This window comes from Arachis hypogaea, chromosome 15, assembly GCF_003086295.3.
Source record: "Arachis hypogaea cultivar Tifrunner chromosome 15, arahy.Tifrunner.gnm2.J5K5, whole genome shotgun sequence".
Classification (NCBI taxonomy): Eukaryota; Viridiplantae; Streptophyta; class Magnoliopsida; order Fabales; family Fabaceae; genus Arachis; species Arachis hypogaea.
The window spans coordinates 116,173,142-116,199,185 of NC_092050.1; the positions used below are offsets into that span (position 1 = coordinate 116,173,142).

The 26,044-nt window shown below is 36.9% G+C and overlaps 1 non-coding gene across 1 annotated transcript; it reads right to left on the reverse strand.

Annotated features, from left to right (window-relative positions):
* Positions 1–24,850: 24,850 nt before the first annotated feature.
* On the reverse strand, positions 24,851–24,958 carry LOC112752152 (small nucleolar RNA R71). Its single transcript, XR_003176598.1, has one exon. It is a non-coding gene; the product is annotated as a small nucleolar RNA R71 (small nucleolar RNA).
* Positions 24,959–26,044: the final 1,086 nt, after the last annotated feature.

The window sequence follows — 26,044 nt, forward strand, 5'->3', positions numbered from 1 at the left end:
CCATATCCTTGTTAGCAATTTCGGTTTCTTGTAGCATCTCCTTAAATTCTGCTAACTGCCTTGTTATAGAAGATAGTTGCTGATTGAGTTCAGCAACTTGTTCCTGAGGACTAATGTCAGTTGATACTGCCTTAGCTTCTTCTTTCATGGAGGACTCATTACTTATGTACAGATGCTGATTTCTAGCAACTATATTAATAAGCTCTTGAGTCTCTTCAACAGTCTTTCTCATGTGTATGGATCCACCAGCTGAGTGGTCTAGAGATGTCTGAGCTTTTTCCGTAAGCCCATAGTAGAAGATGTCTAATTGTACCCACTCTGAGAATATTTCAGAGGGGCATTTCCTTAGCATCCCTCTGTACCTCTCCCAGGCGTTATAAACGGATTCTTCATCCTCTTGTTTAAAGCCTTGGATGTCCAGCCTTAGCTGTGTCATCCTTTTTGGAGGGAAATATTGATTCAGAAATTTGTCTGATAACTGTTTCCATGTTCTTATGCTTGCTGTGGGTTGGTTATTTAACCACCTCTTAGCTTGATCTTTTACAGCAAATGGAAATAGTAACAGCCTGTATACATCCTGATCTACCTCTTTGTCACGCACTGTGTCAGCAATTTGCAAGAACTGCGCTAGAAACTCAGTAGGTTCTTCCTGTGGAAGACCAGAATACTGGCAATTTTGCTGCACCATGACAATGAGTTGAGGATTTAGCTTAAAACTTCTTGCTTTGATGGGAGGTATACAGATGCTATTCCCATATGCAGCAGTAATGGGGTTAGCATATGACCCTAGAGTCCTTCTAGACTGTTCATTTCCATTCAGGTCCATGATGGATAAAATGGAATTGATATGAATTGCAAACAAAATATATTTTTATTTTTATTTTATTAAAAAAATGGATAAATAAAGAAAATGATATAAAATAATATAAAGTAAAGTAATTAGAAATTAAAATATAGATTTCGAAAAGTAAAAGAAAAAGGAAAAATAAATTCAAAAACCAAATTAATTGCTTAATTAAGAAGATTTGAAAAACTTTAGATATGATTTTTGAAAAAGATTTTGAATTTTGAAATTTTAAAACTAAAATAGGAAAAAAATAAAAATTTTAAAATAGAAATTTGAATTTTTGAATGAGATTTTCGAAAATTCAATTAGTTAGAGAGAAAACATATTTTTGAAATTAATGAGGTAAGAGAAAAAATAGTAAAAATGACACCAAACTTAAATTTTTAGATCAAAATAAAGAAAACAAATAGGAACACTTTGAATATCACGATGAACGCTATGAACAACTGTTGAAAAATTTTTAAGAAAACAGAAACACAGAGGACACCAAACTTAAATACGAAACTAAACTCAAACAGAAAAACTCAATTACTAGTTTATAAAAATTTTCGAAAAAATTTTAAAAGGAAAATAAGGATTTAAAAATAGTTTCAACCAAAAACAAGAATAAAAGACTCTAAACTAAAAAGAAAAATTTTTTTCCTAATCTAAGCAACAAAATAAACTATCAGTTGTCCAAACTCGAACAATCCCCGGCAATAGCGCCAAAAACTTGGTGCACGAATTGTAAATCACACTTTTTACAACTCGTACCACTAACCAGCACGTGCATTGGGTCGTCCAAGTAATACCTTACGTGAGTAAGGGTCGATTCCACGGAGATTGTTGGCTTGAAGCAAGCTATGGTTATTTTCACTACAAGAAAAACACCCATTCAGGTACACTTGAAAAGTGTAGCCAAAAGTGAAAAAAAAATGATGCCTTAGGCTACGGCTACGCTTTTTGAGCTACGGCTACGCTTTTTGGGGTGATTCCTATTTGGCCGTTGCCTATTCTCAAAGGCTACGCTTTTCTGCACCAAGGGCTACGCTTTTGGCGTTTGGGAATAGGCTACGCTTTTCAAGTGATGCAGTCTAGGACCAAAGGCTACGGTTTTCAGCTTTCGTTCTTCAGAATAGGCTACACTTTTCAACCCTACTGCATCACTTGTAAAGCGTAACCACATTGTATACCATATCTACTTTTTATAAGCGTAGCCTTAGGTCCCTCTTTTTTTTTTTGGTATACTATAGCTACTGTATATAAGTGTAGCCTTAGGTCTCTTTTTTTTTTTTAGGTCTATTTTTTTTTTATATACTATAGCTACTATATATAAGTGTAGCCTTAGGTCTCATTTTTTTTTTTTGTATATTATAGCTAATGTACATATAAGTGTAGCCTTAGGTCTTTTTTTCTGTATGTATATATATATAATTATCTAATAATTCTTAATACAACATAATAGTTAATATGATTACATGTATAAATGAATTGAATATTAAAAAATAAAAATAAATACATAATTATACTAAATAATTTCTTTATATAATAAAAATTGTCTCTAACTAAAATATATTTATAACATTGATCCAAAAGTACTAGAATGAAGTTAAGTGTAAAAATTCATACAACTCAAACTAAAGTAAGCATAGCCATATCAAAACCATAATATTACTTAGCCAATAAAAGTATCTTCTAATAAAAATCATTAGTCAACCATACATGTAAAGATTCTAAATAGCACTCTATCTTAGCCAATAAACCACAATAATAGTCAGCTTAATCTTCATTTCTTAATCCATGTTCTATATCCCTTAACAAATCCGTCGGCTACTAAATGGTCGAATACCACATCTCTTCTATACCAATTAATGTTACAACACCTATTACAAGGACATTGAATTTGTCGTCCGTCCGGTTCTCCCTCAGAGTATGCAAAGTTTAAAAAACTAATAACACCATTGATATACTCTTCGCTATACCTCGATAGATCCATCCAATCCTTTGGCATATCACAAAACCTAATCGATAATTATTAAATTTTTTAGGCGAAAAATTTATAAGGGGTTGCAAAGTGAAGATTAGAAGAATAGAGGAGGCAGGGTGTTATTCACTACAAAGGGAATGGGCAATGAAAAGGACATTCAAAGACTTGTTACTAGGTTGGAAAATAGTTCCTAGTCTTAGAAGTAATTCTCTAGAAACCCATTGAGGTAAAACAAATAAAGAGAAACATAGAATTTATAGTACAAATATAATAAGTTAAATTGCAACTTCAAAACTAACAAATCAAAAGAATTAAAGTATGCATTGTACCTTGCCATGACACGATCAACGTTTTGACAAAATCTTCTTGGAAGACCTTAACCAAAAACTTTCGCCTTCAACCTTAACCACGAATAACTGTAAAAATTACAGACAAAAAAAAATTATAATTGCCATATCCAACCATTTAACCACGAATGTAGCACAATCATCATTTAGCAAGAATTAAATTGATATAATCAAACAGATTTGGGACCCAGCAGCAGTAGCAGTAATTAAATCATTCAACAGATAACGGCAATCTAATTAAGTAAAAATACAAAATATTATTGTGTAAAACTGTGATATTTACCACTCCAATTTTTTAATTAATTAATATTCTTCTGCTCTGTGATCCACTCCAGCATGTTATATCAATATTATATATATACATAGCTCATGATATTCATAACTAGTGTACCCTTGTTTGGCTATTCCATAATGGGAATGGCTCTTTCAGAAAACAGAGCACCCAAGCAATGCAACTATATATCCAGTTGTCAAAGAATGTTCTTTAATAATGAAAAGAGTTGTAATAATAGTAATTTTTAGGGAAACTGTTCTAATTAACTTTATGCAAGCTGATTTTTTCACACAAGTTTGAAGGAATCAAGAAATTTTAAGCGGAGAGAATTTTAATGTTTCCTTTTTTCAGTTCAAATAATTCAGATTCAATTCATTTTCAATTTCATTGGGTTTTGACTTATTTTATTACTATAATTAAAGAGACCAAAGAAATAAATGCCACCTCTCTTTCCTATTTAATTACATGCAGTTTCTTGAATCTCAATCAACAAAGATTAAAGTTAAAGTAGACAAACAATAATCATTTGTTATCATAATAATAATGTGGCATGCATCTTAATTAGATAGTACATGGCACAAAACTATACTCATCACTGTACAGAGCCAATCTTTAGGAGATTATTTTTCAAAAGAAAAAAATTCATCTCAATTTGCTAAAAAAAGGTGGAAAACCATCAACTACAAAATCAGACAAGTATAAAGAGTGAAAATTGAAGGATCTTGTTTTGATGACATGGACTCTTGCATCGATGACTCCAACTTTCAAGAACAAGGTAATCAATTGTGTTATATTTCATGAAATGTGTGATAAATTACATGGGCAATGGCATAGTGTTGTAGCAACATGTCCTAATTAAGTGACACAGGTGCACCATCAACCTCAGCAAAGACAGAACAACAACCACCCTCATACTCCTAATATTATAAACCGTACCCTCAAAATAGTTAAACAGAGCAGGTAGAACAACCCTCAATACTAAACCACCAAGCAACCCCATTTATTAGGATGACCAACCAAAAGACATAGATCCAAGCTAACACTTGTGCATTTTAAGTAATTCAGAAAAAAGCCACACACACACACATATCCTTCAGGAGACCAGAAAATCAGAACCCAGATTTCATAACCATAATAAAAAAAACTATTATTATTATTGTATTAATATAAGAAAAATAAATAAATTAATCAAATTGAAATACCCAGTACGGGGTACAGATTAAAATTAGAAAAAGCACCAGAAATATCTTCACTTGAGGTGATTTAAGTGGGAAAAATTAAAAAAAGGTTTACCAGAATGAGCAAGTTGGCAATGATACATATTGATGTCTAAGAGAACTAAAAATTTATATCAATTTCAAAAAAGAGAGACTACAACGATATTTAAGATCAGTGCAGGACTAACTTGAGTGTTATGTATATATCTTTGGATGACATGAGTATTTTTCTCCATTATAGAATCTTTTTTGGGGGGAGAAATTTAAAAAGCTTTTATAATACCTCAGCCTCCTTGATAGGATCAGCTTGGTTGCGGTACTGATCTAATAGTGTCTGCACGGCTTTCCCTTCTGGAGAGTTCCTCACATTCCTAGCGCGGACGCGAGCTTGAACTCGAACAAGAGCCTGCATGCACCTTAGAGTAATAGTAGCTTGCTTCCTCGCTAGCCTTCCGCAAAATATAGCCTGCAGCCTCACCACTGCCCTCAACGCCCTCAAAGCTTGTCTTGCCTGCAACATTCATCACATAATTAAGGTCAAAAACTCAAAATAAACAAGTAAGAGAAATACAAATACAATCATATGGAATACAAGTTTAACATACTGATAAAACTATCTGAACACAAGGATTAATGTTGCAACTATGGACTACCTCTCTCTGGTCAAATCGAAACCCACCAACATTGTGCTCAAGCATTCCTTAGGAAACTACAAAAAATTATGGCTTGATGTCTTACAATGGACTAAGCTTCAATAGGTCAAAGTCTTACCATGGTTGAACTCATTCAAAATTAGGATCTAGTTAGTAATTCTTCTACAAAAGATCATGCTGTGATCTTAGGAATCCTGATCCTTACCTGACCCAGAATTTTAATAATTTAACATCAACTAACTATTGCATGTTAAAGATACTAGAATTAGAAGTTGAGAGTTTTTATTAAAGGAAAAAAATTTAAATGATATTTCTGGCAAGGATTCAGTATCAATGAATAAGCTAATGAAAAAACCAACCATGAACAAAAGGAGATATGATACATATTGATATTCCTAGATATTATAGTATATAAAAACCTAAAAACAATCAAATTTCAATAAACAAAGTAGGATTTTGTCTCAGATAAGCAGAGATCTAATAACTAATTAACTATGTTGCATTTCGTATCATAGTTTCTTTGATCTTTCTTTCAACTGTTTAATGTAGTTTGAATGCTTTTAAACTTGATAACACCATTCAGTAGGCGTATATATAAGGAAGTAGGTCACGAAGATGAAAAAATTGTAATTTGTAATTTTCCACTAATGATAATAAGTATGACTTCGTGCTAATGCTAATAGCATCACTATCATATAGGTTTAGTCAACATTAAAATAGAGCATATGGGAATAGAAAGATCTGGCAACAGTTCAAGAAAAATTGATAGACCAACTACAATAATTTAATTTCTAACTTATATCATATTAGTCAGAAAATTCTCTATCACACTAATTTATTCATTGATTCTAAGAAAGGAAAACTATATTCATGAAACACAACAGAATAGTTATAAATTGCTACCTACGATATCCTCAATTAGTTCTTCAACAGAATTTAAAGAAGAGCACCATTAAGGACAGCTTTTCCAGCCATATCCTTCATCTATTTCACCTTCTTGTGCACCATACTATCTTTGTCCATCAACTGTTTCAGCCCTTTTTCTCTATGCATATACAAGTAGAACCATATACTTTGCTCTCTTGTGACCTCTAATTAAAGAACCATATACTACTTTTAATTTCTATGCAGAAGAACTATTTAATGCTTTTTTCTATATAGAAGAAACCTTGATTCATAGAATTATTCGTGACAGAAATATATTAAGGAATCTCGATTTTCTTGTCTTACCGAAGGCAATTAGTTCCATGTGATGGCAGTGACTGCATTTTATTTTTCTATTACCCAAACAAATATGGTTTAGAACAACAAGCAACCTCTACTCAATTCAGATTTCAGTAAACAACAACTGAATCACTTGAACTAAACCAAACTTTAAATTTCACTGATAACAGGCAATTAATGTACCAAACCCCCAAATTAAAAACCCTAAATCGGAACCCTAAACCTCTAATTTCAGAACCAAATGAAAATCTATACACACCTTCTCGACGATGGTGAGCAGAGAGAACGATGATGCTAGGCGCGCGGCGACGGTCGGCATAGAGACAACAAGGGTGAGATGCAACGGTGAGAGCAGAGACAACTTGGTTGAGCGGCGACAGTGAGCACAGATACGACGATGGTGACCAGTGATGGTGAGAGCAGAGACTACGAAGGTAGATGAACGGTCTGGGCGGCGCGCTACGATCAGTGCAAGAGGGCGACTTAGCTTCGAGCGACAGTCAGTGGTTAGTGGTGAGTGGTGTGTGGCGGTGAGTGGTGAGTGGGGGTCAGTGGTTAGCTTCGATTCGCGATGTAGGAGGGTTTTCTGAGGGTGATGACGAGCGAGCTGAGGGTGATCGATGACGAGCTGAGGGTGATGACGATGAGGGTTTTCTTCTAAAAAGGTGAAATGGTTTTCTTTGTGAGCTGAGTGTGAGCTGAGGGTTTTTCTTTGTGAAAGATGAAATGGTTTTCTTCTCTTGGAGGGAAACTTTTCACTAAGTGTGAGCTGGATAAAAAGTTAAGAGGGAAAAAATTTACAAGTGTTAAGAGGGAAAAAATTTACAAGTGTTAAGTTTAGTTCTAGATACATTAGGCATCACTTTTAAAACGCACCCAAAACTTAATAAATAGGCTACCCTCTAAAAGTGTTCCCTTTGATACGAAAAGTGAATCTATAGGTATCAATCTACGGCTACGCTTTATAAGTGATTTCTATAATACCTAAGGCTACACTTTTTAAATGATGCCATAATTGTGTATTCTTTTCTCTCATAAAAAGGCAACACGGAGAAAAGCGTAGCCTATTCATAGAATAGGCTACGCTTTTCAAATGTAGTTTAAAAAAAGTGTGGCTGAATGGGTATTTTTCTTGTAGTGTTTGTAATTCTTAGTCAGGAAATTAATAATAAAAATGGTTGGGTTTATGAAAAGTAATTAACATAAAATAAATAATACTTGTTATGCAGTAATGGAGAATAGATTGAGGTTTTGGAGATGCTCTGTCTTCTGAATCATTGCTTTCCTACTGTCTTCTTCTTCACACACGCAGGTCTCCTTCCATGGCAAGCTGTATGTTGGTGGATCACCGTTGTCAATGGCTACCATCCATCCTCTCAGTGAAAATGGTCCAAATGCGCTGTCAACGCACGACTAATTATCTGTTGGTTCTCACTCATGTTGGAATAGAATCCATTGATTTTTTTGCGTCTGTCACTACGCCCAACACTCGCGAGTTTGAAGCACGTCACAGTCATCCCTTCCCAGATCCTACTCGGAATACCACAGACAAGGTTTAGACTTTCCGGATCTCAGGAATGGCCGCCAATAATTCTAGCCTATACCACGAAGACTCTGATCATGAACCTGCAGGCTAAGAGATATACACTCAAGCTAGTGCAGATAGAACAGAGGTGGTTGTCAGGCAAACGTTCATAGGTGAGAATTATGATGAGTGTCACGGATCATCACATTCATCAGGGTGAGGTGCGAGTGAATATCTTAGAATAGAAACAAGCATGATTGAATGAAAAACAGTAGTAATTGCATTAATTCATCGAAACACAGTAGAGCTCCTCACCCCTAACCATGGGGTTTAGAGACTCATGCCGTCAGAAATACAATGTAAAGTATAAAAATGTCATGAGATACATAGTAAGTCTCTAAAAGTTGTATTTATACTAAACTAATAGCTAGGGTTTACAGAAAATGAGTAAACTAAGATGGATAGTGTAGAAATCCACTTCTGGGGCCCACTTAGTGTGTGTTTGGGCTGAGCATTGGCCTTTACACGTGTAGAGGCTTCTTTTGGAGTTAAATGCTAGGTTGCAGCTTGTTTGTGGCGTTTAACTCTGGTTTGTAACTTGTTTTTGGCGTTTAACTTCAAAATAGAGCATGAAGTTGGTGTTCAACGCCAGTTTGTGTCGTCAAAACTCGGGCAAAGTATGGACTATTATATATTGCTGGAAAGCCCTGGATGTCTACTTTCCAATGCAATTGAGAGCACGCCAATTGGGTTTCTGTAGCTCGAGAAAATCTATTTCGCGTGAAGAAGGGTCAGAATCCAACAGCATCTGCAGTCCTTTTTCAGCCTCTGAATCAGATTAAAGCTCAGATCCCTCAATTTCAGCCAGAAAATACCTGAAATCACAGAAAAATACACAAACTCAAAGTAAAGTCTAGAAATGTGATTTTTAAATAAAAACTAATAAAATTATACTAAAAAGTAGCTAAATCCTACTAAAACTATAATGAAAATACCCCCAAAAAGCGTATAAAATATCCGCTCATCACAACACCAAACTTAAACTTTTGCTTGTCCTCAAGCAACTAGATAAATAAAACAGGATAGAAAGAAGGTCAAGAGGCAATAACATCTCAGAGTTTTACATGATGCTCAAATTCTCATTAGATGAGCAGCACTAGTAGCTTTTTGCTTCTGAACAATTTTGGCATCTCCATTCATCCTTTGAAGTTCAGAATGATTGACCTCTATAGGAATTTAGAATTCAGATAGTGTTATTGATTCTCCTAGTTTAGTATGTTGATTCTTGAACACAGCTACTTTATGAGTCTTGGCCGTGGCCCTAAGCACTTTGTTTTCCAGTATTACCACCGGATACATGATGAGCGGATATTTTATACGCTTTTTGGGGGTAATTTCATGTAGTTTTTAGCATGTTTTAGTTAGTTTTTAGTATATTTTTATTAGTTTCTAGGAAAAATTCATATTTCTGGACTTTACTATGAGTTTGTGTGTTTTTCTGTGATTTCAGGTATTTTCTAGCTGAAATTGAGGGAGCTGAGCAAAAATCTGATTCAGGCTGAAAAAGGACTCCAGATGCTGTTGGATTCTGACCTCCCTGCACTTGAAATGAATTTTCTGGAGCTACCGGAGTCTAAATGTTGCGCTCTCAATTGCGTTGGAAATTAGACATCCAGGGCTTTCCAGCAATATATAATAGTCCATACTTTGCTCAAGGATAAATGACGTAAACTGGCGTTCAACGCCAGTTCCATGTTGCATACTGGCGTTAAATACCAGAAACAGGTTACAAGTTGGAGTTAAATGCCAGAAATAGGTTACTAATCAGTGATGGGGGTACTCACTTCTACAACAAACAGCTTTACTCTGCCATGGTCCGGTATGGAATTAGCCATAAAGTGGCAACTCCATATCATCCACAGACAAATGGGCAAGCTGAAGTCTCTAACAGAGAACTAAAAAGAATCCTGGAACAGACTGTAAGTACTCGTAGAAAGGATTGGGCAAGAAGCTTGGATGATGCTCTGTGGGCTTACAGAACAGCATTCAAGACTCCTATAGGGACCTCTCCATACCAGCTTGTGTATGGTAAAGCCTGTCATCTGCCCGTGGAACTGGAATACAAAGCCTACTAGGCAACCAGATTCCTAAACTTTGATGCCAAATTAGCTGGAGAAAAAAGATTTCTCCAGCTGAATGAGCTAGAGGAATTTAGACTTACTGCTTTCGAAAATGCCAAGCTTTACAAAGAGAAAGCAAAAAGGTGGCATGACAGAAAGCTGTCATCTAGAGTCTTTGAACCAGGACAGAAGGTTCTGCTGTTTAACTCTAGGCTCAGGCTATTCCCCGGGAAACTGAAATCCCGGTGGAGGGGACCATATGTGATTACAAGTGTGTCACCATATGGCTATGTGGAGCTTCAAGACATTGATTCTAATAAGAAGTTCATTGTTAATGGACAGAGAATCAAACATTATCTTGAAGGCAATGTTGAGCAAGAATGCTCAAGGCTGAGGCTAGATTAAAAAGCTCAGCAAGGTCCAGCTAAAGACAATAAAGAAGCGCTTGCTGAGAGGCAACCCAGCCATTAGCAAAACTTTTTTTGTTATTTTATTTTATTCTATTCTTCATTTTATTTATTTTTAAAGCATATAAGTTCAATATTAACAAGGTAAAGAATCAATTGCATAAGTTCACAGGGCTACAGAAGGATTCAAAGCACAAAACAGGAAAGAGGAGCTCACTGGCAAGAAAACGCCAGTAAGAGGCACAATTGGGCGTTAAACGCCCAAAAGAAGCATCTACTGGGTGTTTAACGCCAGCAGAGATAGCCATCTGGGCGTTAAACGCCAGAAAGAAGCAGCTTCTGGGCGTTTAACGCCAGATTTACAGCATCCTGGGCGTTCAGAAAAACGCCCAGTGACAAAGGAGTTTCTGGAGTTTAACGCCAGTTGGAAGCAACAGCTGGGCGTTAAACGCCCAGACCAAGCACCAATTGGGCGTTAAACGCCCAAAACATGCAGCAATTGGGCGTTTAATGCCAGGATTGTGGGGAGTAGGCAATTTCATTTTCAATTCAAATTTTTTCCATTTTTTATGTTTTAATTCATGATTTCTTGCACAAACATGTTACAAATCCTAATTTTTCAAATCCTTTTTCAAAAAGATATCAAATGTATCTTAATTCATAAACCCTTTTTTTATCCTCTTCAAATTATTTTCAAATCCTTTTCAAAACAAATCTATCTCTTTTCCTTCTACAATCTTTTCAACTCATTAATATCTTTTTCAAATCTTCACAACATCTTTTTCAAAACAAAGCTATCTTTTTCAAATATCTTCCATATTATTCATATCTTTCAAATTTTAAAGTGCATCCTTTTCCTATCAGACTTATCTTTTTACAAATCATATCTTTTATCATATCTTCTTCAAAATTTTTGAAAACCTACCCCCCTTCCCTTTAAATCCTAGTTCGACCTCCCCCCCACCTCCACAATTCGGACTTGGCTCTCCTCATATCCCTCTCCTTTCTTTTCTTTTGCTTGAGGACAAGCAAACCTCTAAGTTTGGTGTGTTTATCCGTGATCACTAAGCCAATACCCACTAAGATCATGGCTCCTAAGGGAAAACAAACCAACTCAAGAGGCAAGAAAGAGAATATTCCAAAACCACTTTGGAATCAAGGGAAGTTCTTAACCAAAGAACATTCAGACCATTACTACAAAATAATGGGTCTAAGGTCAGTGATCCCGGAAGTTAAATTCGATCTGAAAGAAGACGAATATCCGGAGATCCAAGAGCAAATTCGAAACAGGAACTGGGAAGTCCTAGCTAATCCTGAAATAAAAGTGGGAAGAAATATGGTTCAGGAATTCTATGCAAATCTGTGACAGACGGACAGGCAGAGAATAGCGGGAACCGCATTCTATGACTATAGAACTCTGGTCAGAGGGAAGATTGTTCACACCCACCCTGACAAAATAAGGGAGATCTTCAAGTTGTCTCAACTGCAAGATGACCCAGACTCCTTTAATAGGAGAATGATGAGATCAAACCTGAACTTGGACAAGATCCTAGAGGACATATGTCTCTATGGAGCTAAATGGACAACCAACACAAAGGGTGCCCCGAACCAACTCAAAAGAGGAGATCTCAAACCAGTCGCCAGAGGCTGGCTGGACTTCATTGGGCGCTCTATATTGCCCACTAGCAACCGCTCTGAGGTCACCATCAGAAGAGCAGTGATGATTCATTGCATTATGCTGGAAAAAGAAGTGGAAGTTCATCAACTGATTGCTTGTGAGCTTTACAAGATTGCAAACAAGAACTCCAAAGATGCCAGATTGGCTTATCCAAGCTTGGTCTCTCTGTTATGTAAAGATGCTGGGATAAAAATGGGAGTAGATGAGTACAACCCAGTTGAGCTACCAATCACCAAAAAGTCTATGGAAGGACAACAAGTGCAGGACGAACCCATCAAGAGGAGAGCACAGGAGTTCCTCCCAGAAATCCCTCAAATTGAATACTAGGAGCGCCTAGAAGCATCTGTCACCAAGTTGCAAGAAGCTGTGGATCAACTGAAGAAAGAACAGCAAAATCAAAACAGCATGCTCTGCAAACTGCTTAGAGAACAAGAAGAGCAAGGGCGTGAACTGAAGGAACTGAAGCGCCAGAAGCTATCTCTTGAAGGGCCAAGCACTCCACAGACTAAAGAGGCATCCACCTCCCAAATTCAAGGTTGTTGAGTTCTAATCTTAGCCTTAACTCTGTGATAATTGCTCTTATTAGAAATTTACCTTAGAAGTTATATATGAGAAGTAGTAATTAGTATCTCTATTTTGATTTTATCTCTAATTAAGCTATAATTTATTTTTCTCATCATCATCAAACATGAATAAAATAGCAGATTTTTAGAATAAGGAGGCAATATTTTTTCGAGTTCTTAATAAGGAAAATTCTAATTATCTATATGTGGTGGCAATGCTTTTTGTCTTCTGAATGAATGTCTGAACAGTGCATGTTTTTTATATTGAATTTTATGAATGTTAAAATTGTTGGCTCCTGAAAGAATGATGAACAAGAGAAATGTTATTGATGATCTGAAAAATCATGAAATTGATTCTTGAAGCAAGAAAAAACAGCAAAAAAAAATGGAAAAGAAGAAGGAGCAGTAGAAAAATCCAGTAGCCCTTAAAACTAAAAGGCAAGGGTAAAAAGGATCCAAGGCTTTGAGCATTAATGGAAATGAGGGTCTAAAAGAAATAAAATCCTGGCCTAAGCAGCTAAATTAAGCTGTCCCTAACCATGTGCTTGTGGCGTGAAGGTGTCAAGTGAAAACTTGAGACTGAGCGATTAAAGTCGAGGTCCAAAGCAAAAATAGAGTGTGCTTAAGAACTCTGGACACCTCTAATTGGGGACTTTAGCAAAGCTAAGTCACAATCTAAAAAGGTTCACCCAGTTATGTGTCTGTGGCATTTATGTATCCGGTGGTAATACTGGAAAACAAAGTGCTTAGGGCCACGGCCAAGACTCATAAAGTAGCTATGTTCAAGAATCAACATACTAAACTAGGAGAATCAATAATACTATCTGAATTCTGAGTTCCTATGGGTGCCAATCATTCTGAATTTCAAAGGATAAAGTGAGATGCCAAAACTGTTCGGAAACAAAAAGCTACTAGTCCCGCTCATCTAATTAGAATTTGAGCTTCACTTAAAACTCTGAGATATTATTGCTTCTCGATTTCTTTTTATCCTATTTTATTTGTCTAGTTGCTTGGGGACAAGCAACAGTTTAAGTTTGGTGTTATGATGAGCGGATATTTTATACGCTTTTTGGGGGTAATTTCATGTAGTTTTTAGCATGTTTTAGTTAGTTTTTAGTATATTTTTATTAGTTTCTAGGCAAAATTCATATTTCTGGATTTTACTATGAGTTTGTGTGTTTTTTTGTGATTTCAAGTATTTTCTGGCTGAAATTGAGGGAGCTGAGTAAAAATTTGATTCAGGCTGAAAAAGGACTACAGATGCTGTTGGATTCTGACCTCCCTGCACTCAAAATGGATTTTCTGGAGCAACAAGAGTCCAAATGGCGCGCTCTCAATTGCGTTGGAAAGTAGATATCCTGAGATTTCCAACAATATATAATAGTTTATACTTTGCTCAAGGATAAATGATGTAATTTGGCATTCAACGCCAGTTCCATGTTGCATACTGGTGTTAAATGCCAGAAACAGGTTACAAGTTGGAGTTAAATGCCAGAAACAGGTTACAACCTGGCGTTTAACTCTGGAAACAACCTAGGCACGTGTAAAGCTCAAGTCTTAGCCCCAGCACACACCAAGTGGGCCCCAGAAGTGGATTTCTGCACTATCTATCTTAGTTTACTCATTTTCTGTAAACCTACGTTACTAGTTTAGTATTTAAACAACTTTTAGAGATTTATTTTGTACCTCATGACATTTTTAGATCTGAACTTTGTACTCTTTGACGGTATGAGTCTTTAAAATCCATTGTTGGGGGTGAGGAGCTCTGTTGTGTCTCAATGAATTAATGCAATTATTTCTGTTTTCTATTCAAACATGCTTGTTTCTATCTAAGATGTTCATTCGCACTTCAATATGATGAATGTGATGATCCGTGACACTCATCACCATTCTCAATCTATGAACGGTTGCCTGACAACCACTCCCGTTCTACCTTCGATTAAATGAGTATCTCTTGGATTCCTTAATCAGAATCTTCGTGGTATAAGCTAGAATCCCTTGGCAGCACTGTTGAGAATCCGGAAAGTCTAAACCTTGTCTGTGGCATTTCGAGTAGGATTCAGGGATTGAATGACTGTGACGAGCTTCAAACTCACAAGGGTTGGGCATAGTAACAAACGCAAAAGGATCAATGGATCCTATTCCAGCATGAGTGAGAACCGACAGATGATTAGCCGTGTAGTGACAGCGCACCTGGACCATTTTCACTGAGAGGACAGATGGTAGCCATTGACAACGGTGATCCACCAACACACAGCTTGCCATAGGAGGGACCTTGCGTGCGTGAAAAAGAAGACAGGGGGAAAGCAGAGATTCAGAAGACACAACATCTCCAAAACTCCAACATATTCTCCATTACTGCATAACAAGTATTTATTTCATGCTCTTTTATTTTTTGCAATTTAAACTGATAATCATAATTGATATCCTGACTAAGAATTACAAGATAACCATAGATTGCTTCAAGCCAATAATCTCCGTGGGATTCGACCCTTACTCACGTAAGGTATTCCTTGGATGATCCAGTGCACTTGCTGGCTAGTGGTACGAGTTCTGAAAAGTGTAATTCACAATTTGTGCACCAATACATAAATACCACAGACACATAACTGGGTGAACCTTTTCAGATTGTGACTCAGCTTTACTAGAGTCCCCAATTAGAGGTGTCTAGAGTTCTTAAGCACACTCTTTTTGCTTTGGATCACGACTTTAACCGCTCAGTCTCAAGCTTTTCACTTGACACCTTCACGCCACAAGCACATGGTTAGGGACAGCTTGGTTTAGCTGCTTAGGCCGAGATTTTATTTCTTTAGGCCCTCCTATCCACTGATGCTCAAAGCCTTGGACCCTTTTTATTTTACCCTTGCCTTTTGGTTTAAAGGGCTATTGGCTTTTTTTTTTGCTATTTTTTCTTGCTTCAAGAATCAATTTCATGATTTTTCAGATTATCAATAACATTTCTCTTTTTCATCATTCTTCAAGAGCCAACAGTTTTAACATTCATAAACATCAAATTCAAAAGACATATGCACTGTTTAGGCATTCATTCAGAGAAGAAAAAGTATTGCCACCACATATAAATAATTTGAATTTTTTCTTATTAAAACTCGAAAATAAAATTGCCTCCTTATTCTAAAAATCTGCTATTTTATTCATGTTCAATGATGATAAGAAAGATAAATTATCACATATTTGGGGATAGAAAAATAAAATAAAATAAAAAATAAAGATAAAGGTACTAATTACTACTACTCATATAACTTCTAAGGCAGATTTCTAATAGTAAAAGTTATCACAGATTTAAGGCTTAAGATCAGGACTCAACAACCTTTATTTTGGGAGATGAATGCTCCTTTAGTCTGTGGGGTGCTTGGCTCTTCAAGAGATAGCTTCTGGTGTTTCAGCTCCTGTAGCTCATGCCTTGCTCCTCTTGTTCCTTCAGCAGTTTGCAGAGCATATTATTTTGAACTTGCTGTTCTTCTTTTAGTTGATCCAAAGCTTCTTGCAGCTTGGTGACAGAGGCCTCTAGGCAGGTCCAGTAGTCAATCTGAGGGATTTCTGGGAGGAACTCCTGTGCCCTCCTTTTGATGGGGTTGTCTTGCACCTGTTGTCCTTCCATTGATTTTTTTGTGATTGGGTGCTCGACTGAGATATTCTCATCCACTCTTATCTTTACCCCAGTATCCTTGCATAGCAGAGATATTAAGCTTGGGTAAGCCAATTTAGCTTCTTTGGAGTTCTTGTTTGCAATTGTGTAGAGCTCACTCGAAATCAGATCTTCAACCTTGGTGCACGAAATTATGATCATCAACAATGGTGCCAAAGGACTTGGAGCTCTCAAACGTGAATCACACTTTGTCACAATTCCGCACAACTAACCAGCAAGTGCACTGGGTCGTCCAAGTAATAAACCTTACGTGAGTAAGGGTCGATCCCACGGAGACTGTCGGCTTGAAGCAAGCTATAGTCACCTGGTAAATCTCAGTCAGGCAAATTCAGATGGTGATGGAGAATTAATAATTGAAAGATAAATAAAACATAAAATAAAGATAGAGATACTTATGTAATTCTTCGGTTGGAATTTCAGATAAGCGTATGAAGATGCTTTGTTCCTCCTGAACCTCTGCTTTCCTATTGCCTTCTTCCAATCATTCATACTCCTTTCCATGGCAAGCTTTATGTTGGGCATCACCGTTGTCAATGGCTACTTCCCGTCCTCTCAGTAAAAACATTCCAAATGCGCTGTCACCGCACGGCTAATCATCTGTCGGTTCTCGATCATGCTGGAATAGGATCCATTGATCCTTTTGCGTCTGTCACACGCCCAACAATCACGAGTTTGAAGCTCGTCACAGTCATCCCTTCCCAGATCCTACTCAGAATACCACAGACAAGGTTTAGACGTTCCGGATCTCAGGAATGACCGCCAATAATTCTAGCTTATACCACGAAGGTTCCAATCTTAGATTAGAAACCCAAGAGATACACATTCAAGCTTGTTTGCATGTAGAACGGAAGTGGTTGTCAGTCACGCGTTCATAGGTGAGAATGGTGATAAGTGTCACATAATCATCACATTCATCATGTTCTTGGGTGCGAATGAATATCTTGGAGAAGAAATAGACTTGAGTTGAATAGAAAAACAATAGTAATTGTATTAATTCATGAAGAACAGCAGAGCTCCACACCTTAATCTATGGTGTGTAGAAACTCCACCGTTGAAAATACAAGAGTGATAATGGTGTAAGCATGGCCGAATGGCCAGCCCCCAAGGTCTAGGGACTAAACGTCCAAAAGATCTCTCTAATACAATAGCAAAAGGTCCTATTTATAGAGAACTAGTAGCCTAGGGTTTACAGAAATCAGTAATTAATGCAGAAATCTTCTTCCGGGCCCACTTGGTGTGTGCTTGGGCTGAGCATTGAAGCTTTCATGTGTAGAGACTTTTCTTGGAGTTAAATGCCAGTTTGGGCGTTTAACTCCAGCTTTTGTGCCAGTTCCGGCGTTAAACGCCAGAATTCTTGAGCTGACTTGGAACGCCTGTTTGGGCCATCAAATCTTGGGAAAAGTATGGACTATTATATATTGCTTGAAAGCCCAGGATGTCTACTTTTCAACGCAATTGAGAGCGCACCAATTGGGCTTCTGTAGCTCCAGAAAATCCACTTCGAGTGCAGGGAGGTCAGAATCCAACAGCATCTGCAGTCCTTTTTCAGCCTCTGAATCAGATTTTTGCTCAGGTCCCTCAATTTCAGCCAGAAAATACCTGAAATCACAGAAAAACACACAAACTCATAGTAAAGTCCAGAAGTGTGATTTTTATTTAAAAACTAATAAAAATATAATAAAAACTAATTAAAATATACTAAAAACATACTAAAAATAATGCCAAAAAGCGTATAAATTATCCGCTCATCACAACACCAAACTTAAATTGTTGCTTGTCCCCAAGCAACTGAAAATCAAATAGGATAAAAAGAAGAGAATATACAATGAATTCCAAAAACATCTATGAAGATCAGTATTAATTAGATGAGCGGGGCTTTTAGCTTTTTGCTTCTGAACTGTTTTGGCATCTCACTTTATCCTTTGAAGTTTAGAATGATTGGCTTCTATAGGAACTCAGAATCCAGATAGTGTTATTGATTCTCCTAGTTAAGTATGTTGATTCTTGAAACAGCTACTTTATGAGTCTTGGCCGTGACCCTATGCATTTTGTTTTCCTGTATTACCACCGGATACATAAATGCCACAGACACATAACTGGGTGAACCTTTTCAGATTGTGACTCAGCTTTGTTAGAGTCCCCAATTAGAGGTGTCTAGAGCTCTTAAGCACACTCTTTTTGCTTTTGGACCACGACTTTAACCGCTCAGTCTCAAGTTTTCACTTGACACCTTCACGCCACAAGCACATGGTTAGGGACAGCTTGGTTTAGCCGCTTAGGCCAGGATTTTATTCCTGTGGGCCCTCCTATCCACTGATGCTCAAAGCCTTGGATCCTTTTTATCACCCTTGCCTTTTGGTTTAAAGGGGTATTGGCTTTTTCTGCTTGCTTTTCTTTTTTTCTCTCTTTTTCTTTTCTCTTTTTTTTTTCGCATATATCCTTTTTTTCTGCAAGCTTTTCACTACTTTTTCTTGCTTCAAGAATCAATTTTATGATTTTTCAGATCATCAGATAACATTTCTCCTTTTCCATCATTCTTTCAAGAGCCAACAATTTTAACATTCATGATTAACAATATCAAACTTATGCACTGTTCAAGCATTCATTCAGAAAAACAATAGTATTGCCACCACATCAAAATAATTAAACTGTTTTAAAATTTGAAATTCATGCACTTCTTTTTCTTTTTCAATTAAAAACATTTTTCATTTAAGAAAGGTGATGGATTCATTTTCATAGCTTTAAGGCATAGACACTTAGACACTAATGATCATGTGATAAAGACACAAACATAAATAAACATAAAGCATAAAAATTCGAAAAACAGAAAATAAAGAACAAGGAAATTAAAGAACGGGTCCACCTTAGTGATGGCGGCTTGTTCTTCCTCTTGAAGATCTTATGGAGTGCTTGAGCTCCTCAATGTCTCTTCCTTGCCTTTGTTGTTCCTCTCTTATGGTTCTTTGGTCTTCTCTAATTTCATGGAGGAGGATGGAATGCTCTTGGTGCTCCACCCTTAGTTGTCTCATGGGTTTATCCTCATCAATGAGAATGTCTCCCTCTATGTCAATTCCAACTGAATTGCAGAGGTGACAAATGAGGTGAGGGAAGGCTAACCTTGCTACAGTAGAGGACTTGTCCGCCACCTTGTAGAGTTCTTGGGATATAACCTCATGAACTTCTACTTCCTCTCTAATCATGATGCTATGAATCATGATAGCCCGGTCTATAGTAACTTCAGACCGGTTGCTAGTAGGAATGATTGAGCGTTGGATGAACTCCAACCATCCCCTAGCCACCGGCTTGAGGTCATGCCTTCTTAGTTGAATCGACTTCCCTCTTGAATCTCTCTTCCATTGAGCGCCCTCTTCACATATGTCCATGAGGACTTGGTCCAACCTTTGATCAAAGTTGACCCTTCTAGTGTATGGGTGTGCATCTCCTTGCATCATGGGCAAGTTGAATGCCAACCTTACATTTTCTAGACTAAAATCTAAGTATTTCCCCCGGACCATTGTAAGCCAATTCTTAGGGTCTGAGTTCACACTTTGATCATGGTTCTTGGTGATCCATGCATTGGCATAGAATTCTTGGTGAGAACTTCCTAACCTCTTCTTCGGATCTCATGTCGGTTCTCCAGATATTCGCCCTTTTTGAGCTTAAAAGGGACCTTGGGGATCACCTTCTTCTTGGCCACAACTTCATAGAAGTGGTCTAGATGCACCCTTGAGAGGAATCTCTCCATCTCCCATGACTCGGAGGTGGAAGCTTTTTCCTTCCCTTTCCTCTTTCTAGAGGTTTCTCCAACCTTTGGTGCCATTAATGGTTATGGAAAAACAAAAAAAAAACCTTTAGCTTTTACCACACCAAACTTAGAAGGTTGCTCGTCCTCAAGCAAAAGAAGAAAGAAGAGAGTAGAAGAAGAAGAAATAGAGGAGATGGAGTGGGCTTTGTGTTTCGGCCAAGGGGGAGAGGTAGTGTGTATGTTGTGTGAAAATGAAGGAGTGAAGATGGGTTTATATAGGAGTGGAGAGAGGGGGGTATGGTTCGGCCATTATGGGTGGGTTTGGTTAGGAAAGTGGTTTGAATTTGAATGGTGAGGTAAGTAGGGTTTTATGAAGGATGGATGTGAGTGGTGAAGAGAATGGTGGGATTTGATAGGTGAGGGGTTTTTGGGGAAGAGGTAGTGAGGTGATTGGTGAATGGGTGAAGAAGAGAGAGAGAGGTGGGATAGGTGGGGATCCTGTGGGGTCCACAGATCCTGAGGTATCAAGGATTTCTCATCCCTGCACCATGTGGCATGCAAAACACCCTTTGCTGCTGATGAGCGGATAATTTATACGCTTTTTGGCATTGTTTTTAGTATGTTTTTAGTAGAATCTAGTTACTTTTAGGGATTTTTTGATTAGTTTTTATGTTAAATTCACATTTCTGGACTTTACTATGAGTTTGTGTGTTTTTCTGTGATTTCAGGTATTTTCTGTCTGAAATTGAAGGACTTGAGCAAAAATCAGATTCAGAGGTTGAAGAAGGACTGCTGATGCTGTTGGATTCTGACCTTCCTGCACTCAAAGTGGACTTTCTGGAGCTACAAAACTCAAAATGGCACGCTTCTAATTGCGTTGGAAATTATACATCCAGGGCTTTCCAGCAATGTATAATAGTCCATACTTTGGCTGAGTTTAGAGGACGTAAAAGGGCATTGAACGCCAGTTCTACGCTACTGTCTGGAGTTAAACGCCAGAAACACGTCACAAACCAGAGTTGAACGCCAGAAATACATTACAACCTGGCGTTCAACTCCAGAAAGAGCCTCTGCACGTGTAACATTCAAGCTCAGCCCAAGCACACACCAAGTGGGCCCCAGAAGTGAATTTATGCATCAATTACTTACTTCTGTAAACCCTAGTAACTAGTTTAGTATAAATAGGACTTTTTACTATTGTATTAGACATCTTTGGAACATCTTTTGATCATTTTTAGATCTCTAGACCTCCATGGGAGGCTGGCCACTCGGCCATGCTTACCCTATTTTCACTTATGTATTTTCAACGGTAGAGTTTCTACACTCCATAGATTAAGGTGTGGAGCTCTGCTGTTCCTCAAAGATTAATGCAAAGTACTACTGTTTTTCTATTCAATTCAACTTATTTCGCTTCTAAGATATTCATTCGCCCTTCAACCAGAATGTGATGAACGTGACAATCATTATCATTCCCTATGAACGCGTGCCTGACAACCACTTCCGTTCTACCTTAGATTGAATGAGTATCTCTTGGATCTCTTAATCAGAATCTTCGTGGTATAAGCTAGATTGATGGCGACATTCATGAGAGTCCGGAAAGTCTAAACCTTGTCTGTGGTATTCCGAGTAGGACTCTGGGATTGAATGACTGTGACGAACTTCAAACTCGCGAGTGCTGGGCGTAGTGACAGACGCAAAAGGAGGGTGAATCCTATTCTAGTATGATTGAGAACCTCAGATGATTAGCCGTGCTGTGACAGAGCATTTGGACCATTTTCACAAGAAGATAGGATGCAGCCATTGACAGGGGTGATGCCTCCAGACGATTAGCCATGCAGTGACAGCGCATCGGACCATTTTCCAGAGAGGATTAAAAGTAGCCATTGACAACGGTGATGTCCTTACATAAAGCCAGCCGTAGAAATGAGTAAGACTGATTGGATGAAGACAGCGGGAAAGCAGAGATTCAGAGGAACGAAAGCATCTCTATACGCTTATCTGAAATTCTCACCAATGAATTACATAAGTGTTTCTATCCTTATTTTATGTTTACTTATTATTTAATTTCGAAAACTCCATAACCTTTTGATATCCGCCTGACTGAGATTTACAAGGTGACCATAGCTTGCTTCATACCAACAATCTCCGTGGGATCGACCCTTACTCACGTAAGGTTTATTACTTGGACGACCCAGTGCACTTGCTGGTTAGTTGTATCGAAGTTGTGAATGAAAAATGATTTATTAAGATGTGCGTACAGAGTTTCTGGCGTTGTTGCCTGAGATCACAATTTTGTGCTCCAAGTTTTTGGCGCTGTTGTCGGGGATTGTTCGAGTTTGGACAACTGACGGTTCATCTTGTTGCTCAGAGGTAATTTTCTTTTTGTTTTATTTTCAAAAATTTTTCAAAAATCTTTCAAAAATTTCTCATCTATTTTTGAAAAATATTCTAAAGTTTTTAAGAATGAATTCTAGAGTTTCATGAAGCATGTTGAAGCCTGGCTGGCTGTAAAGCCATGTCTAAATTCTTTTGGATATGGGCTTCCAGCCATCAGCATAGAGGCAAGTTAATTTGATAAGTAATGAGCAGTATATTCTGATGTTACATGCTAAAGCTTGACTGGCTATTAAGCCTTGTCTAACCCTCAGATTGGAGCTTTAGACTAAGATTGCAAGATTCCTGGAATTCATATTAAAAATTTTGGAATCCTTATTTTTTCTTTTTCATAAAATTTTCAAAAAAACCAAAAAAATTAGAAAATCATAAAAATAAAAAAAAATATATTTTTGTGTGCTTGTTTGAGTCTTGAGTCAATTTTTAAGTTTGGTGTCAATTGCATACTCATCTTGCATTTTTCGAAAATTGCATTCATGCATTCATAGTGTTCTTCATGATCTTCAAGTTATTCTTGATAAGTCTTCTTGTTTGATCTTGATGTTTTCTTGTTTTGCATCTTTTCTTGTTTTACATGTGCATTTTTGCATCCATAGAGTCTAAACATGAAAGATTTCTAAGTTTGGTGTCTTGCATGTTTTCTTTGCATATAAAATTTTTCAAAAATAAGTTCTTGATGTTCATCTTGACATTCAAAGTGTTCTTGGTGTTCATCTTGACATTCATAGTGTTCTTGCATTTATCACATACTTTGATCCAAAATTTTCATGCATTGCATCATTTTTCATGTTTTTTCTTTTTCATCATTAAAAATTCAAAAATAAAAAAAATATCTTTCCCTTTTTCTGTCTCAAAATTTCGAAAATTTGATTTGACTTTTTCAAAAATTTTTAAAATTTAGTTGTTTCTTATGAGTCAAATCAAATTTTCAATTTAAAAATCTTATCTTTTTCAAAATCTTTTTCAAAAATAAAATCTTTTTCATTTTTCTTAGTTATTTTCGAAAATTTTTAAAATATTTTTCAAAAATCTTTTTCTTATCTTTATCTCCTAATTTTCAAAAATAACATCATCAATTAATGTTTTGATTCAAAAATTTCAAGTTTGTTACTTACTTGTTAAGAAAGATTCAAACTTTAAGTTCTAGAATCATATCTTGTGATTTCTTGTGAATCAAGTCATTAATTGTGATTTTAAAAATCAAATCTTTTTCAAAACTAATTTCAATCATATCTTTTCAAAAATATCTTCTTACCTTATCTTTTTCAAAAATTTGATTTTTAAAATATCCTTTCTAACTTCTTATCTTCTTATCTTTTCAAAAATTGATTTTCAAATTTGTTTCAACTAACTAACTAACTTTTTGTTTGTTTCTTATCTTTTTCTAAACTACCTAACTAACTCTCTCTCTCTGATTTTCGAAAATACCTTCCTCTTTTTCAAAAAAAAATTCCTTTTTAATTAACTAATTATTTTAATTTTTGATTTTATTCCTAATTTTCGAAAATTACTACCCTTTTTCAAAAACTATTTTCGAAAATCACTAACTCTTTTTCAAAAATAATTTTTGAAAATTCCCTCTCTCTCTCATCTCCTTCTATTTATTTATTCATCTACTCACACAGGGACCTCTATACTGTGGTAAAAAAGGATCCCTATTATTATTATTTTTCTGTCCTTCTTTTTTATATGAGCAGGAGCAAAGACAAGAATATTCTTGTTGAAGTAGATCCCGAACCTAAAAGGACTCTGAAGAGGAAACTAAGAGAAGCTAAATTACAACAATCTAGCAAGCACCTTTCAGAAATTTTCGAACAAGAAGAGGAGATGGCAGCCGAAAATAATAATAATGCAAGGAGGATGCTTGGTGACTTTACTGCACCTAATTCCAATTTACATGGAAGAAGCATCTCCATCCCCACCATTGGAGCAAACAATTTTGAGCTAAAACCTCAATTACTTTCTCTGATGCAGCAAAACTGCAAGTTTCATGGACTTCCATCTGAAGATCCTTTTCAGTTCTTAACTGAATTCTTGCAGATCTGTGATACTGTTAAGACTAATGGAGTAGATCCTGAAGTCTACAGGCTCATGCTTTTCCCTTTTGCTGTAAGAGACAGAGCTAGAATATGGTTGGACTCTCAACCTAAGGATAGCCTGAACTCTTGGGATAAGCTGGTCAAGGCTTTCTTAGCCAAGTTCTTTCCTCCTCAAAAGCTGAGTAAGCTTAGAGTGGATGTTCAGACCTTCAGACATAAAGAAGGTGAATCCCTCTATGAAGCTTGGGAGAGATACAAAGGACTGACCAAAAAGTGTCCTTCTGACATGCTTTTAGAATGGACCATCCTGGATATATTCTATGATGGTCTGTCTGAATTAGCTAAAATGTTATTGGATACCTCTGCAGGTGGATCCATTCACCTAAAGAAAACACATGCAGAAGCTCAAGAACTCATTGACATGGTTGCTAATAACCAGTTCATGTACACTTCTGAGAGGAATCCTGTGAGTAATGGGACGCCTATGAAGAAGGGAGTTCTTGAAATTGATACTCTGAATGCTATATTAGCTCAGAATAAAATATTGACTCAGCAAGTCAATATGATTTCTCAGAATCTGAATGGAATGCAAGCTGCATCCAACAGTACTCAAGAGGCATCTTCTGAAGAAGAAGCTTATGATCATGAGAACCCTGCAATAGCAGAGGTAAATTATATGGGTGAACCTTATGGAAACACCTATAACCCATCATGGAGAAATCATCCAAATTTCTCATGGAAGGATCAACAAAAGCCTCAACAAGGTTTTAACAATGGTGGAAGAAACAGGTTTAGCAATAGCAAGCCTTTTCCATCATCCACTCAGCAACAGACAGAGAATTCTAAGTAGAATCCATCTAGCTTAGCAAATTTAGTCTCTGATCTATCTAAGGCCACTGTGAGTTTCATGAATGAAACAAGGTCCTCCATTAGAAATTTGGAAGCACAAGTGGGCCAGTTGAGTAAAAGGATCACTGAAATCCCTCCTAGTACTCTCCCAAGCAATACAGAAGAAAATCCAAAAGGAGAGTGCAAGGCCATTGACATAGTCAACACGGCCGAACCTGGAGAGGAAGGGGAGGACGTAAATCCCAGTAAGGAAGACCTCCTGGGACGTCCAGTGATCAATAAGGAGTTTCCTTTTGAGGAACCAAAGGAATCTGAGACTCATCTAGAGACCATAGAGATTCCATTGAACCTCCTTATGCCCTTCATGAGCTCTGACGAGTATTCATCTTCTGAAGAGAATGAGGATATTACTGAAGAGCAAGTTACCAAGTACATTGGTGCAATCATGAAGCTGAATGCCAAATTATTTGGTATTGAGACTTGGGAAGATGAACCTCCCTTGTTCACCAATGAACTAAGTGATCTGGAT